General features: G+C 35.0%; 1 protein-coding gene across 10 annotated transcripts in view; it reads right to left on the reverse strand.

Moving 5' to 3' along the window:
• The window catches only part of FRYL (FRY like transcription coactivator), a 290,501-nt gene that overhangs the window by 224,255 nt on the left and 47,000 nt on the right, over nucleotides 1-19,246 (reverse strand). For 7 of the 10 annotated variants that reach the window (XM_027835982.1, XM_027835981.1, XM_027835979.1 and 4 more), the window contains exon 3: nucleotides 6,017-6,136. The exons of 1 other annotated variant lie outside the window; for it this stretch is intronic. The gene's annotated coding sequence lies outside the window, so the exon portion shown is untranslated. Of the gene's footprint in view, nucleotides 1-6,016; nucleotides 6,137-19,246 lie in introns of those variants that run through there. 2 more of the 10 variants (XM_027835975.1, XM_027835983.1) reach the window with 2 other exon arrangements.

Here is a 19,246-nt window from a genome sequence, read left to right on the forward strand (position 1 = left end):
GTTAAGAGGAGGTGACTGCAGTCTTTTCTCTCCCTCCCAATATCACTAACTCACTGAGCAATCCCCAGCTCGGGTCCTAGCCACAATGGTTTTAACAAGTTTATTCAAATGCCACAACTTGGGGCACTTAGGTGGCGCAGTGCATAGAGCACCGGCCCTGGAGTCAAAAGAACCTGAGTTCAAATCCAGCCTCAGATACATTAACACTTACTAGCTGTGTGACCCTGGGTAAGTCACTTAACCCCATTGCCTAGCCCCCCCCCCCCCAAAAAATGCCACAGCTAGACTGCTGCTGCTGATGTCTAGTTCAATCAGCTAATGAAAAGATACACAAATTGTGTTCTGAATGGGTCTTCTTTCATACCACAGTTCTACACAAGAAAAATGTCCCAAGAAACAATCATGAAAATACACTGTAACCACAACCAGGAGACAGTCAGCCTCACTGAATCTTCAGTGAGTTGTCTGTATCTCCAAGGGAGATGCTAGGAAGCATAGTTTCCAGGCCAAGGTACCCTCAAAAAGTACAATGCCACAAAAGGTCATCATATGTTCACAGCCCTGATGATTATTTCATTTTATTTTTTAAGTAAAAGGAAAAGAAAAGTCAAAGGTATATCATTTATAAACTACAAAAATTCAAAAACTAAAAAATACATTCTATCAATAAGTAACATCACATAAAAAATTTAAAATCAGACACAACTGTTGTTATAGATTCAAGCACAGAGGTCAAATAAGCAAGGGAATGTAATAGGTTTAGGCTAAATAGATCCTAAACATTTTAAATGACAATACAAATGGACTTGGAACAGTGAAGGAAGTTGTATATACTGAAATAAAAATATACTATCTTTAACATAAACATCTTCAAAACAAAACTAATAACAATGGGTTTCATGTTTAAATAAAAACATAAGGCATATTTCATTGCTTGAGAGACATGTAGAAAAGCAAGAGTCTTCTGGTAGTAAACCTGGTATTTTGGTGATAATGACGACAATAATAATGGCAGCAGCTAGCATTTATATAGAGCTTCAAGGTTTGCAAAGAGCTTTACAAAGGTCAGCACCTTGAATTCCACTTTCCCTATTCAAATTAATTCACAGTGTAAATTCTAATAATTTTTAAGTTCCAGTATAGCATACAATGCCTTAAGGCAGTTTGTAAAACTAAAATGACCAATAAGTGTAGTAACCTCCAAATTAAAAGAAAGTAGCTTTTCTTGGCCACTGCATAAAATAGTAACTTTTCCCCTTAAAATGTTACTGTACACAAAGCTTCCCTATTTTATGTTATACTATATCCCTACAATATTACTGAGATGTCTGCCCTAAACAAATCCCCAAATACCTAATCTTATACCTATTCAGAATGAGAAGTCAATATATTTCTGTAAAAACAGAATTTCAAATTTCTCAGAAGTTTCTTTTTTATCAATTTCTGTTAGTAACTTTTTTTCTTTCTGTGAACTATATGTATTATATTAAAAATTAAGATTATATTCTTTGATCTTCACGAAATTCTCTAGCAACTACTAATTAAATAGTAGTTTTGGTAACCTCCAATTTCAATACTCCAAGAATCAGATCCAAATTTCTCCTAAGTCAAAACTAAATTCTTAAGACTATATATGTTCATTAGACAAACTGTATGTAGCACTGTTTTCTTTAAAAATGTAATTATCTCTAGAACAAAAAATCTGGATCTGCTGTAGTTCAGGTTAGCATCATCAAAAAACCAAAATGGCAAGAAAAAAACAAATGCTAAATATATATTTTACTTTACCTAGCTGATGATGTTTATAGTTGCCATAATTAGGATGAAGAAAATTGATGGCATCTTCTCCATTTATAGTCTTTCCTACAGAAAGCCGACTAAGACGTCTCATCTTCAGTAACAGTGGGGAGTTTTCCTGAAAATTATCACCTGTATCCAAAACCACATCTCCAGGAAGGGCAGTAGGCACACCCTTTTTAAAAAAATCCATCTTAGGATTCCTCTACATAATTAATATCAACTATTAATACTGTTAAGCATTGAAAAACTGACAACTGACACAAAATTCCTTACTGACAAATTAAAGTGGACTGTTTGCATTAGTGGAGCAAAGAAAGTCATGTAAACTTAGGCAGCAATAGTTCCAAGAGATCAAGAAGCCAGCTGTCTTGAAGCTGATTTTTCAAGACATTTGCTGCACAAAACTGATAACAAAATCAAACAGGAAAAGGACCCAAATTTAAACATATATGTACAATGGATATTAACAAGAATGCAAAGACTATGATATTTTTAGCATAATTACAATTTAAACTTAGCCACTGATAAACTAGATTTTTGTGAAATGCTTAAGAAAGGAAAGTTTACTTTGATCTGAGCAATCAATCCTTTAGTATACAGCTAGAAAGACTAACAGTAACTTAGTCAAAAGATAATGCTTATCATTTAAAAAGTTCACCAACAGACCTCAGAAACACTCCTACATGACACATACAAGAATAATCAAAAGCTGCATACTATATTACACTTAACAGAAAAACCACTTAATATGTTAACTGATGATTATTAATGGTAATTGTGAAAGCCTCAGCATGGATAACTTAAAATGAGAATAAATAAACAAGGATATGAAAATCAGGAGCAAAGTTATAGCATTAAGGAACTTAAAATGTTCAAATTACAAACTTTGCAAACACAGAAAATAGCTATTTTTAAAGCAACTGAGCACTATATGAACTACATAACATAAACAAAAAGCAACTTATTTCATTCCTCTAAAATAATCTAGTAAAATGTTGCAACAGTTCTGAGTATATAAAATAGTATGACTCTGAAATTAAAATCTAAAATTGATTAATTTCTTCCTTCATTCCTCTTCGCCTGCCCTCTAGTGGAAGTGCTAATGAACAAAAAAGAAACAAAGGCTATAAGAAGCACAAACTGGATTTCGCTATTTAATCAAGAAGCTAAGTGTTCTTAACATACTGAAATTTTTTAAACTGATACTCAATATCTGATTTTCACTAATGAAATATGAATAAGCACATGTTGTGAGTGGAATGACAAAAATAACTACAAAATGCTGAATATATAATAAAATATATTAAATAGTTATTAAAGCAAAAAATTTGTAAGTCAAAGGAAATGGAAAGTTAATGAAAGTTAAGATAACCCCAGATAACTAGGGTTCCCCACCACCACAACCACTAATGAAAAAAAATTTTATTACTAGTTTTCTAACTTTCAACTCCATTAAATCCATTCATTAAACAAATATTTTTTGAGCTCCTATTAAATGCAAAGTACAGATAAAGGTGGTTTGGCAAGCACATAGAGAAAAAGATTATTGAGTCCCTAAAGCAGATATGTTCTTCCCAATCGAGGCATACTAAGAACGAATCATTCAACCTATGGTGATTAAAATTCTATACTGTATTGCTCTCTAATTTCAGATTTTTTTCTTCCCAAATACACTGGCAACTATTTGAAGGTAAGGCCCATCTCATATTTTTCCTGGATCACCACAGCATCCAAGTCAAGGTGGAACACAGAATAATTAATATAGTTTTCATTATTAGCAAAAGGAATAAATACCCACGATGTGTAAGGTACTGTGCCTCTCACTATGTTTCCTCTCTTTCCTATAAGTACTTAGACCTAGAAACAAAAGGCTAGTGCTAAGAGAGGTCTACATTCATTTAGTCCAAATTTATTTCACTACAGGTGAGGAGAGGGTAACCAAAATATCAAAGGCTGTGGGACAGATCAAGGAAAGTGAGGCCACAGAAAAGTCTAGTTTTGTATTTTTCCAGAATCATTTCTTAATTTTTTTTCTAAAGCCTTTTTAGTTTTCTCCAATAACTTCTCAAAACAAGCCAGAGGGCCTGTATTGACCTGGGCTTAGGTGGGCAGCTAGGTGGCACAGTGGACCGAGCAATGGGCCTGAAATCAGGAAGATCTGAGTTCATATCTATCCTCAAACACCTACTAGCTGTGTTTAACCCTGTTTGCCTCAGTTTCCTCATCTATAAAATGAGCTGGAGAAGGAAACTGCAAAGCACTCCAATATTTCTACCAAGAAAAGACTTCATGGGGTTACAAAGAGTCAGACACAACTGAATAACAAATTCCTTAGGTACTTCAGGAAGGCAAAAGTCATGGACATCTGAGTTGAATGCATCTAGTTATCTGAATAATATTTTTGGTTCCTTCCCTACTTTCAATTTTTGGTTTCCCCATATTACCTAATCAGTTCATAGTCACACTCTCCCCAATTTTTTTGAGGGGAGGGAAGCATTAGGAAAGAAATAAAGTAACTGGTGAGAAAAAATCAATTTAAGTGAGCATGTTTATATTTGTTCAATATCTTTATTTCTCATGGGACATTTTCCTTTATTTGTCTTATTATTACATTTTTTTTTCTACCAGAGAACTGGTTAAATGAGCAACCTTACAGCCATAAAAGCTAAAATGTGCTAACCTACCAAACAAAAACTTTAAAAAAAAAAATAGTTAAGTGTCATATTATCCCTCTAGTATGTTTCCTTCTTTAATTCAGGAATTAAATGGGATACTTCCACTTTCTTGGCTATAGAAATAATTGTTATAGAAGTGACTAACTAGCTAGGTACCAAGCATAGCAAGAAAAACAGATCTGGCTCTCTCTACCACTAACAAAAATCATATTTCCAGTATAGACCAACAGAAAAAAAATGGATAGTATGTAAACACCTTTTCCTGGGGACTTCTTGGTCACATGTCTAACAAGATGAAGCTCTGTTCTTCTCTAACCCTCACAACCTTTCAAACCCCTCCAACATAGGTACTCACTCACAAGAGATGAAGTAATTTCAGCTGTCTCCAGGACATCAAAAATCCAAACAAGGTAAAAACTAAATGAAGTAACATCATATTCCTTAGCCCTTAACTGGCTCATGGAGCTCCACCACCACCACCACCGTGGCAGCAGGGCTGCACAAGACTACAGGCTTGCAACAGAACTTACACCAGCCTCTTTCCCTCCAGCCTCTTATGCCTCTAACATCCAAAACACAGAAAACTGCTTAGGCTGTGATAGCAGCAGCAGCAGCAGCAGCAATGAACATTAGTGCTCTGTGCCATAACAGACAGAGCCAAGAGAACCATTTCTATCCTGTGCACATGATGATTCTAAAATGCTATAGGTTCAATCAATTATATTCAAGACAATTCCAAAGGATGCATGATGAAAAATCCACCTCTGATGAATCCTGAATGCAGACTAATGCATACTATTTTTTACTTTCTTTACATTTCTTTCTTTTTATTGGGGTTTGGTTTTTTCTTGTTTGTTTATTTTTTTGGTAACATGGCTAATAGGGAAATATGTTTGCATGACTTCACATCAATGACTGGTATCATACTGCTTACCTTCTCAATGGGTAAAAGAAGGGTTGGGGAGAGAGAGAGAATTTGGAACTACAAATCTTTTTTGAATGTTAAAAATAAGTAAATAAAAATATTTTATCCAAAAAAAAGTCAATCAGAGCATATCACCGAACTTGATGTCAGAAGACCTGTGATTAAGTCCTGCCTTTAACATTTATTAGCTATGACCACAGGTCATTCATTTAACCCATCTGAGATTCAGTTCTTTCATCTGGAAAATAGGGAAAATTACACTTACACTACTCAAAGCGTTGTTATAAGGAAAGTACTTTGAAAAGTGTTATATAAATGTTAGCCATTATATATATAAATATTATAATTATTATTCTTTGATAATAATATAAAAACCATCTAGATCGTAAGCTCGTCTGAGGACAGGGTTGTTGTTTTTTTGCCTTTCTTTGTATCTATCCCCAGTGTTAGGTCAATGCCTTGCACAAAATAAGCACTTAATAAACGCTTGCTTAATACTTAGTAGATCTAATTCAAACAAGTAACCAAAAACAAGCAACTGAAATATAACCTTTTTAAAAGTTTTCATACTCCATAATCATATGTGGTGCCTTTAGAGTTTTTATAACAGGCTTACCGTACCACCCAACAAAATGATCTCTTGATGATAACTTGGTTCATCTACCTTGACTGCATCAATCTTGGGCAGATTAGTTGAGCAAACAATAATCCAAGACTCAAATAAATGGCTTTATTTCTAAAATATAAAAAGAAGGATACCACTTATAAATAATATCATGAAAACAATCTATACAGTGACAACAATAATGTACCTGTAAACAACAACAACAACTGAACAAACAGCTAAATAACAGAATGACAAAGCGTGGCCCAAGGAGAGATAATTCTCCTTTCTTGAGGGGATGGGAAGAAAGAGAAGGGAAGAGTCAGGGCAGTATGGGTATGAAATACAGCATGCTTTCAGATTATAGTGATGTTAGATAATTTTACCGAGTGACTTTTTCTTTTTTATTACAAAGGATGGCTACCTTGGCAAAGGATAAGGAAGAAATATATTTGGAAATGCAGGAGATTTTAAAACAAAAGATATTAATAAAAATATTTAAGAAAAAAAAGTCCATAACCTTTAACCTAGAGATTCTGCCTATATCCCAATGAAGTCAAAGAAATATAGAAAGCTCCTAGATAAAAAGATTGCAAATTATTCAGAGCAGTGCTTCTGTGGCAGCAAAAGAATTATAAAGTATATGCCCACTGACTGAAAAATGGTTAAACAAGTTCATTGTGATACGTGAATGTAATGGCATATTACTCTAAGAAATAATCAAAATGAATTCATAAAAGCATGGGAAGACTTAAATGAATGGATGCCAAATGAAGGAGACTGAACCAAGAAAATGAAATACACAATAATTATTATAACATAGTGAAAAGACAAAACAAAGGAAATTGATGCTAAGTAATTTTAAAGATCTAAACCTAGATTGGAGATGAGGTAATAAAGCACACATTCATTTATTCTTTGAAGAGGTGAGAGAGAATGGGTATGTAATGTAACATATTGTCAGATTCAGCTGATGGGTTAGTTTCACCCAATGATTTTTTTTCCTTTCACTTTTTTATTCTTGGTTACAACAGAAGGATTACTAGGTAGAAGAGGAAGAGATAAATTTATAAATGAAGACTATATGAAAAGAGAATTAAAAATGTTTTAAAAAAATTAAAAATGAGAAATAAACAAAAATCAACAAACTCCAAAATAACTTTCTTAAAAAGAGTTAAGTCTAGTAACAAAACGAAAAGGAAACAATAGAAAAGAAAAATCGTAATTTAAACAACTACAAGAAAGACTGAAATACCTAGGAGTTGATTTCCTAAGATATATTCAATCCTTATATGAATACACTTATAAAACATTCTTTAAAGAAATAAAGAAAAAGGAAGTAGAGCCAAGATGGCAGAGTAAGGCAGGAACTTGCCTGAGCTCTCTCCCAAATCCCTTCAAATACCTTTAAAAAATGACTCTAAACAATTCTAGAGCAGCAAAACCCACAAAAAGATGGAGTGGAACAAATTTCCAGCTGAAAACAACTTGGAAGGTCAGCAGGAAAGGTCTGTGGCACCAGGATGTGAGAGAAGCACAGTCCAGCACAGACCTGGCTCTGGCAAACCTGGAGCAGGCCGGGGGCAACCGAATCACTAGCAGCAGTGACAGTTTCCAGACTTCTCAGCCCACAGATGCCAAAGAAAACTAAGAAGGGGAGCAGGAAAGGATTTTCACACCTGGGTGAGAGTGGAGTGCAGTCTAGTGCAGGTCACCAGCACAGCCCTCGCCCCAGCAAACCGGGAGCTGGCCTTGGGAGTGACTGAACCAGCAGCAGCAGCAGCAGCAGCACAAGTAGCTGCTTCCAGAGCTCTCAGTCCACAGACAACCCACAGAAAAGAGGGTCAAACAACCGGTCAGAAGGAGATTACAGGGTCTTTTTGCTACCACTGAGGCAGTGCTAGGGAGAGAAACACTAACACATCAGAGCTTGTGGCAGCAGTGGAGGGAGAACCCTCCTCACAGTTCCAGGGCAGAAAAGTCTGCTTGTAGCGGCTCACAGACCAGAGCACAGGCCAGGAGAGTAGAAAACACCTCTTCTTAGATCATACTACCTTGAAGAATCGAAAACTTACAGGTCCCTAGAAGTATCTCTGAAAACAACTGCACAGAACCCCTGAAGCTTGAGACAGTGTGCCCTCCAAACTGGAAGCAGAGCCCTACTTTAAAAAAGTTTTAAAAGTCAAGTAATAGGCTGGGGAAATGAGCAAACAACAGAAAAAAAACTCTGACTATAGAAATTAACTATGGTGACAAGGAAGATCAAAACACACACTCAGAAGACAACAAGGTCAAAGCTCCTACATCCAAAGTCCCCAAGAAAAATATGAATTGGTCTCAGTCCATGGAAGAGTCAAAAAGTATTTTGAAAATCAAGTAAGAAAGGTAGAGGAAAAACTGGGAAGAGAAATGAGAGTGATGCAAGTCATGAGAAAAGAGTCAACAACTTGGTAAAAGAGACACAAAAAAACACTAAAGAAAATAACACCTTAAAAAATAGACTAGGCCAAATGGTAAAAGAGGTTCAAAAAGCCAATGAAAGAAGAATGCCTTAAAAAGCAGAATTGGCCAAATGGAAAAGGAGGTCCAAAAGTTCACTGAAAAAAATAATTCCTTAAAAACTAGAATGGAGCAAATGGAAGCTAATGACTCTTACAAGAAATCAAGAAACAATCAAACAAAACCAAAAGGATGAAAAATTAGAAGACAATGTGAAATATCTTGTTGGAAAAACTACTGACCTGGAAAATAGATCCAGGAGACATAATTCAAAAATTATTGGACTACCTGAAAGCTATGATCAAACCAAAGAGCCTAGACATCATCTTTCAAGGAATTATCAAGGAAAACTGCCTTGATATTCTAGAACCAGAGGGCAAAATAGAAATTGAAAGAATCCACCAATCACCTCCTGAAAGACATCCCAAAAAAGAAAACTGCCAAGAATACAATAGCCAAATTCCAGAGTTCCCAGGTTAAGGAGAAAATATTACAAGCAACCAGAAAGAAACAATTCAGGTATGGTGCAGAAACAGTCAAGATAACACAAGATTTAGCAACTTCAATATTAAAGGATCAGAGGGCTTAGAATATGATATTCTGGAAAGCAAAGGAGCTATGACTACAACCAAGACCACCTACCCAGCAAAACTGAGTATAATCTTTCAGGGGGAAAAATGGAAATTCAATGAGAAAGAGGATTTTCAAGCATTCTTGGTGAAAAGACCAGGGCTGAATAGAAAATTTGACTTTCAAACAAAAAACTCAAGAGAAGCATAAAAAGGTAAACACAAAAGGAAAATCATAAAGTACTTAATGAGGTTAAACTCTACATGGGGAGAAGATATTTGTAACTCCTAAGACCTTTCTCATTATTAGGGTAGTTAGACGGAGTATAAACAAACAGGAGTGAGTTGAATATGAAGGGATGATATCTAAAAAAAATAAAATTAAGAGGTAAAAGAGGAATATACTGGGAAAAAGAGAAAGGGAGAGGTAGAATAGGGTAAGTGGAGGGGAAGAGGGGGGAGGTGAGGGAGAATGAGTGAAACTTACTCTCATCAGAATTGGCTCAAAGAATATGGAATAACACACACAATTGGATATAGAAATTACCCTACAAAAAAGTAGGAGAGGAAGGGGATAAGAAAAGTAGGGTGATAGAGGGGAGGGGGTAGTCAGAAACAAAACACTTTTGGGGAGGAACAGGGTAAAAGGAGGGGGGGGGAGAGAGAGAGAGAGAAAAGAATAAATATGGGGGGGAATAGAATGGAGGGGAACATAGTTGGCAATAGTAACTGTGAAAAAAAATTTTAATCAAGTTTCTCTGATAAAAGCCTCATTTCTCAAATATAGAGAACCTAGTCAAAATAAGAGTCATTCCCTAATTGATAAATGATCAAAAGATGTGTTTTCAGATGAAGCAATCAAAGCTATCTATAGTCATATTAAAAAATATTATAACTCACTATTGATTGGACAAATGCAAACTAAAACAATTCTGAGGTACTACCTCATACCTATTAGACTGGCTAATAGGACAGAAAAGGAAAATCACAGATGGTGAAAACGATATGGGAAAAATGAGACATCAATGCACTGCTGGTGGAGTTACGAACTGATTCAACCACTCTGTAGAGCAATCTGGAACTATGCCCAAAGGGCTATAAAACCACAGATAGATAGATACCCTTTGACCTAGCAATACCACTACTGGGCCTGTAACCCAAAAGACATAAAAAACAAAAAAGGAAAAGTATCTATATGTACAAAAATATTTATAGCAGCTTTTTTCTGTGTTAAGGAATTAGAAATTGAGGGGATGTCCATCAATTGGGGAATGGTTGAACAAGTTATGGTATGTGATTATGATAGAATACTATTGTACTATAAGAAATGATAAGCAGGATGCTCTCAGAAAAACTTGTTCAATACTTGCATGGGCTGATGCAAAGTGAAATGTACTGTGTACAAAGTAATGGCAATATTTTAAGCTTTATTTAAGATTTTAAGCTGATCAGTTGTGAATGACTTAGTTATTCTTAGCAATACAACAATTCAAGAAAACTCTGAAGAACTTGTCATGAAAAATGCTATCCATCCCAGAGAAATAACTCCAAATACAGACTAAAGCATACTTTTTTTTAAACTTTCTCTATTTTCCTTGAGGTTTTTCATCTGTTTTCTTTCACAACATGACTATTATGGACATGTTTTGTATGACTACACATGCATAATGTATATGCAATTATTTGCCTTCTCTATGAGGATGGGGTGAGGAGTGAGGAAGGGAGAGAATTTGGATCTCAAAGTTTTAAAAACGAATGTTAACAATTGTTCTTGGGGCAGTTAGGTGGCGCAGTGGATAGAGCACTGGCCTTGGAGTCTGGAGGACCTGAGTTCAAATCCAGTCTCAGATTAGACACTTAACACTTACTATTCGTGTGACCCTGGGCAAGTCACTTAATCCCAATTTGCCTTGCCAAAAAAAAAAATTGTTCTTACTTGTAACTGGGGAAAAAATAAAAAAGTGAACACATACACACCCAGAAAAAGGAAATAAAGAAAACCCTAACTAATTGGACAGATACTCATTACAGTATGGACATGCCGAGATTTTTAAAGATTAATGGAACTTAAAATTAACATACAGATTTTGGTACTATAACAACGAAACAACAGATGGGAGAGAGGTTAAGGAATGAAAAAGGGAAGGAGGGAAAACATTTCCAGATAGCAAATTATAGTATAAAGCAATAACTGACAAAACTTTTTGATACTGACCCAAAAAAGAGGAAAATGACAAACATTGTGGGGGACGGATGTAGAACGGGTACACTAATCCTGGAGCTGTAAACTGGCCTGGACATTCTAGAAAACAATTTGCAACTATGCCCACAAAATGGCTAAGCTGTGGACCTAGTGATATCATTACTAGACATATATTCCAAAAAAACCAAAGAGGAAATGGAACCATAGATATAAAAATATCTATGTCAGGTCTTTTTGTAATGGCAGAGAACTAAGGAACTGTCCATCAACTTGGGAAAGACTGAACAAATTATGGCATTATGAATGTGATAGAATGCTACTATGCCATAAAAATGAAGAATGGGATGTTTCAGAGAAAACCTGGTAAAATAAACTGATGAAAGAAGCAAGTAGCAACCACAAGAACAATTTATTCAACAACAAAAACACTGCAGAAACAAACAATTGTAAAAACAAACAATTGTAAAAGATTTGAGAACTCTACTCACTACAATGACCAATCATTAGAGTTAAGTCTAATGACGAAGAATACTCCCTACATCCTGGATTAAAATGTGGGAATTAATTTTACTAGACAACAAATATTTGCAATAAGAGTGTCCCTGCTTCCCCCCCACCCCCGCGGGGCAGGGGGGAGGGGAGAGAAGAATACTTAATTGGAAAAAAATTTTTTTAAATTATCAGACAAACAGATGTTTACATTTCCCTTAGTCATACCTTAAAACTATAAAAAATTGTTTTAGTTTTCATTGGTTTCAGTTCCAAGAAAAACATGTATTTTCCAGAAATATTCCTTATTTTATACCTATTATTTGAGTTCACAGTCCGTCCTTCAAAGAAAAATGTGAGCTGATATTCTATTTAACTAAGAGATGGTATGTAACAGTAAAAAGACTGGAAAGGTTCTGGACTCAAAGAACAGGTTCAAATACCATCTGTGACACCCTATAGGACTTCAAGCAAATCAAATAACTTGCCTGGACCTCAGTTTCCTCATCTATAAAATGAGGAGACTGAACTAGATGGTCACAAGTATCCCTTTGCAGCTCTACAACTACTACCCTATGACTCATAAGTAATTCCTAAAGAAGTTATCAATTAATTCTGAAGGTGCAAAAATCTAGACTATAGAATTTAAAGCCATAGTAGGAGATGGAGCCAACAACTCCTGACTGCAAAAACTCCAAGACAGAAACCCAGCTCGAGCAACAATTTTCAGTGAACAGAGTGGGAAGCCAGTTCATGAGCTTCTTAAAGAGTACCAGGAGGAACAACAGGAGATGAGATTGCCTGTTTGCCAATGCCAGAACAACTGTGCAAGACACCTGAAACCAGTAGGTTTCTACAACAACCCACTAGGGACTATCAGTGTCATAGCAGGCAATGGTCTTGACTGGGGGTCATGCAAAGAGAAGACAAAAGCCAGAAGAGTCCAAAACCCACCAGGTTAAAAGGAGAAGAAAATCAAAAAACTAAAACTTAAAAAAAAAAATTCACAACATATGAAGAGGAAATAAAGGGTAATTAGCAGAAACTATTGTGCCTAATTATATACAAACTAAACTTATAAAATAAATATTTAAAAAATATGAAATATTCAGATTCACCAAATAGAAAATTTAAACAATCTTATCTCAAAAAGAGGAACAGAGCAAGCTGTAAAACTGATTATTCAATAAATATCTGTTAAGCACTTAATAAGTGCCAAGCACTCTGCTAGGCACTGGGGATATAAATAGCCTGAATTAAACAATTCCAACTGACAAGTAGCTTACATTTTAATGAGGGAGACAAGAATGTATGTATATATGTAATGTTAAGAACACAGAGAATAAATGTAAAGAGAATAAACAAAAAGTATTTAAATACAAGATAGTTTGAAGAGAACCAGAAAGGTTATATATTACATGAATACATATTAAATTCAGCCTACACTTACCAGAACTGACATAAGAGTAAGGTTTTTCCAAATCAGCACAGTTAAGTATGTAAGTCAACATTAACCACAAACAATTTTTAAAATCTACTCAAAATATCTCTGAGAAGACTGAATCAGGCCCTACAGAACTCAGTCTCTTCTTTTACTCTCAGACTTCTTCACCTCAAATAAAACTATTCGGTAAAAGGCTAGGGAAGGACTGGGCTGCCTAACTCTTAGAACTTTTTCCTGAATGTCCTGTACATAAAATGTGAGGTGTTAATAGTGTTTCTAAGAACTATGATGACAGGATTTTTAGAAGGGAGATGGGCAAAGTCAGCGTATATGTCTGAAGGTTTCTTATGTGTTCAACTGTGGACTTTGAATGTCTATATCAACTCTGAATCACTGACAAGTGAGAAAGAAATTTTGTGTACATTCAATGCCACATCAAATGTAGAACTAAATTTTTTAAAAATTTATTTAGAACAAAAGGTCAAGAATCTTAAGAGAAATAATGAAAAATGTGCGAAGGAAGGAGACATAATAGAATCAGATATTAAACTATACTACAAAGCAGTATTCATCAAAACTATTTGGTATCTGCATTAAAAAAAAAAACTGATCAGTGGAATAAAAATTAGGTACACACGAATCAGGCCTGACCAAACATAGGAGCTTAATGCTTCAGAAACACCAGGACACCAACTATCGAGGAAAAGAACTAAACGATTCAACAAAAACTTGTGGGAACACTGAAAAACAATCTCGAAGAAATTAGATTTCTACCAACATCTCAAATTATATACTACAATAAGCTTCAAATGGATACATATCTTAGATTGAAAAAGGTTATATCATAAATTAGAGAAGGGATGGAAATGCTCGGGATACAGGAAGAGATCTTGACCAAACAAAAAATCAAAAGGATTATAAAAGTAAAATGAACAATTACAATCATTAAAAAATGAAAAGTTATGGACAAAGTCAATTCAATTATGATTAGGAAACAAACAATTAGCTGGAAAAAATCTTTGTAGCAAATTTCTCAGTTATAAGGTCTGATATATAAAATACATATTGAATTGAAACAAAAGCATAAGACACATTACTCAACAGATAAATGGTCAAAGGATTAAGAACAGGAAATTCTCAGATGTATCAACAACCATATAAAAAACTGCTCTAAATAACTAATAATAAGAAAAATACAGATTAAAATAACTGATGTTCCACCTCACACCCATCACATTGGTTATGATGACAAAAAAAGGGCAATTCTTGGAGATAAAGTTCAAGAAGTAATATACTGTTGGTTGAGCTGTGAATAAATTCAACCATTCTGGAAAGCAGTTGGGAACAATATTCAAAAAAGTCACTGAACTATGTAAATCCTCTGAAATGATACCACCACTAGGCATATACCTCAAAGAGATTAAAGACAGAGGAAAAGGATCTACAAGTACAAAACTATCAAACGTATCACAGTACAAGTACAAAGTACAAAGATACAAGCACAAAAGTATCAAAAACTGGATCCAAAATAATTGCCCATCAACTGAGGAATGGTGAAACAAATTCTGTTACAGGAATGTAATGGAATATTATTATATAATAAAAAAAATGACAAAAGAGGTACATTCAGAGAAATGGAAAAGAACCTATATGAACTGATACATAGTGAAGTAAAGAGAAGCAGAATAACTAATACTATGATAAACATGTAAAGCAAAATGTTTTTGAAGGCTTTAGAGATCTGAACAAAGCAGTGCCCAGTCATGACTTTGGAAGACTGATGAATGTTTCCCACACCTCAGAGCAGAAAGATAAGGAATAGAAGTACAGACTGAGACATATTTTCAGAAATGGGTAATACAGGAATTTGTTAGGCTTAATTATACTTATAAGGGAGGGCTTTAAAAAGACAAAATGTCAGTAGGACATTTTTTTAAATAAAAAAAGAGCTGAAGGAAATTCATAATGAGACAGACAAGCAGGGCAGTATTGTTACGATAGGGTAAAACAATATACATTTCAAAAAGTGGACTGAACATGTATCTTAAAAAGATACGTGTGATGATATTTCATTTTCCAACTCTTCATGACCCCATTTGGGGTTTTCTTGGCAAAGACACTGGAGTGGTATGACAATTCCTTCTCCAGCTTATTTTACAGATGAGGAAACTGAGGTCAACAGGATTAAATAACTTCACCAGGGTCACATAGCTAATAAGTTGTCTGAGGCCAAATTTGAACTCCAGGAGATGTCTTCTTCCCTCGAGGTTCGGCATTTTATCTACTGTACCACCTAGCTGCCCCATGGTTTCACACACAATTGTCTATTTCTATTTTTTATATATTAAAATTTTCATGTTTATTGATATTTAATTCATAATAAAATAAGATTTATTTTAAAAAATGTTTAGATAAAAAAGAAATACTAAGAGAAATTTATGAAAATTGCATTATTTGACATATTCACTACTGCCTATAGAAAAATGATAATTCAAAAAAACTTCACATTTTCAATAAAAATAACTCAAAACTACTTTAAAGTCCAACTCAAGAGTAAGGAAAACAATTGAACTATTAATAATTTATCAATTGTGTCTGCCAGCCATACCCACAGAACTGGGTAAAATACAACACATTCTTCTGGACACAGCTTCAGTACATCACGTCAGCTCTCAAAAAAGAATCTTATTATTTATACAGTGCATTTAACACATACAACTATTCCTCTGTGTGTGCCCACATCAATAGCTGAAAAGTGATTTTATTATGTACTAGCACTAAATAAGCAAAATTCTCCTACTATGTAAAACTCTCCTCAAATTCAGCACATAAATCTTTTCAGCTCCAGAATCAGAGAAACAGAGGAAGAAAGTACTGCAGAGACTTGTTTAACACCATTTAAATTACTTTTTTAAAAAAAACATAGTCATGGATGTGTACATCCCTGTACTATATTAAAAAAATCTCACTCCTGTCACCTCCAATTTCTGTTTAAAATGTATGTGCTAGCCCTGAGCCATTTCTAAGAAACATAACAAGTTTCTGTTTAGCCAAAGAACTAACACACAGATAAATTAGAAAACTTGATAGGAGCTTCCCAAGTGAGGTTAAAAAGTAAACAGAGAGATGGGTAAGGAGAAAAAAAGCTGTTTTCCCAGTTCAAAGGTGAAGGGTGGGTAAAAGGTTGTAAAAACTGAGTCTGGAACTAAAATTTAGTACTAAAGAAATTAGCTTACCTTTCACAATAGGTCAAGAAAAAAGAGATGGGACCTGGAAAAAATTACATAATAAATGTACTTGGCTGCTAGGCAAAACTGGTAAGTTTATTTCTGTACCCCCTACCTACCTTGCCAGCTTCTTTGCTCAGCACCCCACCCCAACCCCCACATACACATAGTCCTGACCTAGGTTCACGTAAATCAGCTTATTACTTTACAAGTATTTTGAAAGCATATTCCATGAGATACAAAGATTAAGCAGACCCAGCTGTCATCTTCCATCTCTTACCTTCTCTCCAACCACAAAGCTACCACCCTAATTCAGACTCCACACCTTCTCACATTATTGTAATAGTCTCTTAATCAGTCTCTCTACCTCCAATCTCTCCCCATCTTCATAACGCTGCCCAAATTCACTTCCATAAGCACAGGTCTGACCATGTCATTCCCCTCCAGGAAGCCTCATCTTAGTTTTTAGAGCTCTTTCCATCCTCAAATTATCTGCTATTTCTTAGGTGTTTACTTGATGGATTCCCAGGTAGAAGACATTCCTTGGAAGTAAGGCCTATTTTTGTTTCATATCCTTACCAGTAAACACAGCGTGTTGCACATAATAAGTAATTAATAAATGCCTCATGAATTAAATTGAATTTTATTCAAAATGCTGGTTTTGTCCTGGTTGACCCAAAAGCATCTGTGGAATCAATTCTCAATTATCCAAGGCAAATCTCAATTTTTTAAGTTGACTGGCAATTTAGCAACCATATTTCTCTGTTTCTTTATTTTATGTACTATGACTTTTATCTACTATTATTACCAAAAGCAATGTGGTATAGTTAAAAAGTATGAGACATGTAGTCTGCAGAGTTCCATGCTTAAATTCTGAAACTCATTTTCCTCATCTCTGAAGTAGAGATAACCATACTGGTACTATTTATTACCTAGAGTTGTTGAGAGGATCAAATGAGAGAGGGATGTATAAACCTTAAAGCATATTATAAATGCCACTTGTCACCCACTATTAGATAAGACTTTTATCCCAATAACAAGTCCCTTAAAGCCTAAATACCCATTTTTTTATGTTCCAGAGACAGGTTAAAAAAGAAGCTATATTTGCTTAGCTTGATTTTAATCTAGGAAAATAAGGGGGAGTGTTAAGTAGACTTCAAGGAGCCTTCCCAACATCCTTTCTACTGAGTCCTGCCTTTATAGTGGTTTTTACTATTTTGATTAAAATACACATATCTATATTCAAATGAAAGCAGAAAACTACATTAAAATCCAAATTTCAAACAAATTTTTTGCCAGGCCATTTTAATAATTTACATAAATGCCTGGCTCTCCTTTTTTTAATCTATGTTTAGTAGGAAAGGCAGCATGGCACAGAGTGAAGAACTCTGGCATGTGAACTGGGTTACCAATATTTTGTCATACTTGAGATGAAGGGACAGGATATTAATTTACAATGTTTAATAGAAATCCATATTTATTATTTGAAAACCCAGAGAATAACAGAAATGGATACTTCAAATACAGTAAGAATGAATGACAAATAGAAGAGTTCTTGCTTTCTGGCAAGTGTGTGTGTGGAAATAATTTTGAGTGTAATTTTTCTAAGATAATAAGTAAAAATTGGAAAGTAAATGAGTTTGGCCAGGTCCTTTTAGTAATTGTTTTCTGGGAGGGTGGCCAAAAAGCTATCAAATGAACAAAACACCGACAAGGAGAAAGAAGCAACAGGAAAAAGTCTATATAATCCAAAAATTGGATGCCTCACTCTTGAATAATTAAGGAGGCAATAAAATCTTCGTATGAAAGGATGCTACTTGATTCCTGGAGTTAGTCATTTTCCTTCTTTTTTTTAATCTTAGAAGGTATTGTTTTCTTGAAAACACATTTTAGATGAATACAATTTTTCTACCTATACTGATGTTCTTGGATGAACTGGCAGGACCTAGTCAGAATTCTTGGCTGAAAAACGTCGTTTTTAGTTTACATAAACAGACTTTCAATTTCAAATGGGAATTATCACTAAATATAGAATAATGTGTGCTGGTTATAGATCAGAAGCCCCAAGATCAAATTCTGCCTGCCAGTTTTATGAACTTTTAGCAAGTCACCAAGCCTGCTAGGCTTCAGTTTCCTTCTCTGCAAAATGACAGAGTTGAACTGAAAGACCATCTGCATAGTCACTTCCAATTTAAAAACCTATGAATTTAGTGTCTTCCCTAACAGAATATGCAAGACTTTAAAGTAGCATCAAGTTCATAGTATGGACAAAATGGTCATCTCCACTTCTTAAGCTGTGGGTCATATGGGGTGGTGACCCACAGTTTAAGAAGCGCTGAAGGAATCGTGAGTGGAAAAAGTTCAAGAAGCCCTGAAAACACTCAAAGCCTTACCCTCATATTTCCATAAACTACAATTAACCAAAATCCCCTTATTATGAAGCCCGATATTGTGCCAAGTCTATTGCTTGTTGATTTAAAACTCAGAACAAAATGGAAGCTTGAAGATCCTCTTAAAAGTCTCCCACTGAAGATGGCAGATTTAGAGGCAACCCAGCTGAACTCTCAACATTCTCCTCCAAATAATTTTAAAATAATGCCTCAAATCAAATTTTTGGAGTGGCAGAGCCTACAGTCTGGCCTAAGAAAATTAGGAGGTTGGAAGAAAAAGTTTTGACATCAAGGTGGATGCTTGTCTGGAGCCTCCCAACAGTGACAGCAACAGCTTTGGGAGCTGTCCATGGAGAGCAAGGAGGCTGAACAACTCTTCAGAAGGAGGTAAGTTGAAGATCCTTTGCTGGCACTGGGTACA

The sequence above is a fragment of the Vombatus ursinus genome, unplaced genomic scaffold, assembly GCF_900497805.2.
Source record: "Vombatus ursinus unplaced genomic scaffold, bare-nosed wombat genome assembly UNPS02014818.1, whole genome shotgun sequence".
NCBI classification, from domain to species: domain Eukaryota; kingdom Metazoa; phylum Chordata; class Mammalia; order Diprotodontia; family Vombatidae; genus Vombatus; species Vombatus ursinus.